At 47.9% G+C, this 3,757-nt stretch overlaps 1 pseudogene; it reads left to right on the forward strand.

The window, feature by feature from the left end:
• The first annotated feature begins 336 nt into the window (after positions 1–336).
• On the forward strand, positions 337–3,538 carry LOC103208442 (annotated as a pseudogene).
• The last annotated feature ends 219 nt before the right edge of the window (positions 3,539–3,757 follow it).

Genomic DNA, 3,757 nt, shown 5'->3' on the forward strand with positions numbered 1-3,757 from the left:
TGGGCCGGAGTGGTCCCTTGCCGCCTGCCCGGCTGGTGGGGCCTGCAGGCTTAGTGCTGCACACACCAGGTCCTGGGGCCTAGGGGAGTCTTAAGGAGGAAGTCTCTAGGGGAAGGCCAGAGGGAAGCCCTGAGGGAACCAGTGCACCAAAAAAAAAAAAAGCCCTAACTCACTGCCATCCAGTTAACTGGACTCATAGCAACCCCTCCTTAGGTTTCCGAGGCAGTATCACTATAGAAGTAGATTGCCCAACCTTCCTTCCCAGAAGTGGCTGGTGGGTTTGAACCACCAGCCTTCTGGTTAGCAGTCAAATGCCTTAAGCACTATGCCACAAGTGCAGAACAGGATAACTGGTTCAGCAACAAACAGAAGAAGTTACTGAAGCAGCTGAAATTTGCAGAATGCCTAGAAAAAAAGGTGGACACAAGCAAAGTAAACTTGGAGGTTATAAAGCCTTGGATAACAAAATGAGTAACAGAAACCCTTGGTTTGAAGATGATTTTGTGATTGAATTTATTTTCAACCAACTGTAAGTGAAGAATCCAGATTCCAAAATGATGCAAATCAACCTGACTGGATTTATTTAATGGAAAAAACGCTGGAGAATTATGGGAGAACTGTGGCCTCTGCTGTTCAGTGCACAGGAAAACATCACTGGAATCCCTTCTGCTTTCCTAGAACTGAAGAAAGAAGAAATAAAACAGAGACAAATTGAACAAGAAAAATTGGCATCTATAAAAAAGTGAGATGAAGACAAAGATGAAAGAAATAAGAAGGAAAAAGAAAGCAGCAGAGAAAAAAGGGAAAGGTCTCGAAGCCCAAGAGGACTCCAATGCAGATCTCCTTCCCCTAGAAGACGATCTTCTCCTGTCAGGAGAGAGAGAAACTCCTGTCAAGAGAGAAAACACGCAGTCATTCTCGATCTCCCCATCACAGAACCAAGAGCCGGAGTTCTTCCCCTGCTCCAGAAAAGAAGGAGAAAACTCCAGAGCTCCCAGAACCTTCAGTGAAAGGAAAGGAACCTTCAGTACAAGAGGCCACTTCTACTAGTGACATCCTGGAAGTTCCCAAGCCTGAACCTGTGTTGTTGTTGTTGTTGTTGTTAAGTGCCGTCGAGTCAGACCTGACTCATAGCAACCCCTCCTTGGGTTTCCGAGGCAGTATCACTACGGAAGTAGATTGCCCCCATTTTCCTTCCAAGGAGTGGCTGGTGGGTTTGAACCGCTAGCCTTCTGGTTAGCAGTCAAATGCCTTAGGCACTACGCCAGAGCCTAAAGAACCTTCTCCAGAAAGAAATACTAACAAAGAAAAGGAGAAAGAGAAGATTCGACCAAGATCCCGGTCTTGTTTCAAATCAAGGTCCTGGAGGCATTCTCGCTCTCCTTCTCATACTTGACCTAGACGACGTCATAGTTGCCAATCAGGATCGTACTCACCTAGAAGGCATCCCAGCCCAAGAAGGCGACCATCTCCTCGAAGAAGAACTCCACCAAGATGAATGCCTCCTCCACCAAGGCATAGAGGGAGTAGATGGCCAGTGACACGAAGAAGGCGCTCATCAGCGTCCTCGTCTGGGAGTAGCTCATCATGCTCTTCGTCTCATTCCCAGTCACCGCCAAAGAAACCACCCAAGTGGACATCCAGCCCCCCTCGAAAAACTCATAGGTTATCTCGTTCAGGGAGTCCTCCAAGACCACAGCACCGACCATCACCTTCAGCAATGCCACTGCCGAAAACTCGTCATTCCCCAACACCCCAGCAGTCAAACCATACAAGAAAAAGTTGTGTTTCTGTCTCTCTAGGGAAAACTTCAGGTAAAGTGACAAAACATAAAGTTACTGAGAAAAGACAGTCCCCTTCATTAGCACCCAAGCCTAGAAAGGTAGAGTTATCTGAATCGGAAGAAGATAAAGGTGGCAAAATGACAGCAGCAGATTCTGTGCAGCAGAGACACCAATACAGGCGACAAAACCAGCAGTCTTCATCTGACTCTGGATCTTGGTCCTCCTCAGAAGATGAGTGGCCATGTGAAGAATGGTGAGGTGGGCAGGCGGCGGAGACATTCTCCTTCCCAGGGTGCCTCTCCATCACCACGAAAGTGTCAGAGACTTCCCCTTGCTGTCGACCAGGGAAAAGTTCCTCCCCACCACCCACCAGAAGGCGACCTTCTCCTGCTTCTCTTCCTTGGTGAAGCAGCTCTCCCACACCACCACCACAGCGGAGGACTCCTCCTCCCCCACGGCAATGCTCAAGTTCCCCAAAATGTTGTTGTTGTTGTTATGCGCCATGGAGTCTGACCAGACTCATAGCGACCCCTTCTTGGGTTTCCGATCCAATATCTCTGCAGAAGTAGATTGCCCAACCTTCCTTCCCAGGAGTGGCTGGTGGGTTTGAACCACCACCCTTCTGGTTAGCAGTAAAGTGCCTTGGGCACTATGCTACCAGAGCTCCCGAGAAGATACTCTCCTCCAATACAGCTCTCCTTCTCCACCTCCAAAGAGAAGAACTGCTTCTCCCCCTCCTCCACCTAAACGAAGGGCATCACCATCTCCACTGCCAAAGCATAGGGTTTCCCATTCTCCACCTCCCAAACACAGAAGCTCCTCAATCACCAAGAGATGTTCACCTTCATTATCATCAAAGCATAGGAAAGGGTCTTCCCCAGGCTGATCTACCCGGGAAGCCCGATCACCACAACCAAACAAATGGCAGCCGCCTTCACCCAGCCTCCAGCTGCTCAGACCACCTCAAGTCCTCCCCCCCCATTAGAAGAGGAGCATCATCATCACCCAAAAGAAGACAATCCCCTTCTCCAAGTACTAGACCCATCAGGAGAGTCTCCAGAACCCTGGAACCTAAAAAGACAAAAAAGGCTGCTTCACCAAACCCTCAGTCTATAAAAAGGGTCTCATCCTCTCAATCTGTCTCAGGATCTCCTGAGCCAGCAGCTAAAAAAAAAAAAAAAATCAAGCACCCCTATCACCTGTCCAGTCTTAGTCACCCACCAGCACCAAAAAAAAAAAAAAAAAAAAACCCTCACTGCCCTTGAGTGGGATCTGACTCATAGTGACCTCTCCTTGGGTTTCTGAGGTGATATCACTACAGAAGTAGATCACCCAATCTTCCTTCTGAGGAGTGGCTGGTGGGTTAGCAGTCAAATGCCTTAGACACTAGCTCCCTGGCCACCAGTGGTATGGGTCAAAAAGGCTGAAAGCCGAACACCAAGCCCATCACCAGCAAGGAGTTCAGACCAAGAAGGAGGCAGAAAGTAAAAGAAGGGTAAGAAGCACAAAAAGGATGAAAAGCACAAGAAGCACAAAAAACACAAGAAGAAAAAGCCTTTGGCTGCAGCTGCCGTCACTCCTGTAGCCACTGCTGCTCCCACACCCACATCAGCACAGGAAGAACCAGAGGCGGAGCCAGAACCTGAGAAGGAGACTGAAAGTGAAGCTGAGGATAACCTTGATGACCTGGAAAAGCACCTGCGGGAAAGGCCCTGAGATCAATGCGGAAAGCTCAAGTGTCCCCAGAGTCTTAGATGGAAATATTTGCTATGATGTAAATTTTATTTGGTTTGTACTCAGTTCAATTGCTAAAATGTGTTTGAGCTTTAGACTATAATGTTTGTTGTAATAATTGAATAATGGTAATAGTTGAAGTTCACCATCTAAGAAAAAAGGAGGATATTCCGGTTACCTAGTGCTGCTCTGATGAGAAATATACCACAAATGGGATGCCCTTAACAAGCAGGACTTTA

This window comes from Orycteropus afer, unplaced genomic scaffold (assembly GCF_000298275.1).
Source record: "Orycteropus afer afer isolate SDZICR_OR568_19922 unplaced genomic scaffold, OryAfe1.0 scaffold00433, whole genome shotgun sequence".
Classification (NCBI taxonomy): Eukaryota; Metazoa; Chordata; class Mammalia; order Tubulidentata; family Orycteropodidae; genus Orycteropus; species Orycteropus afer.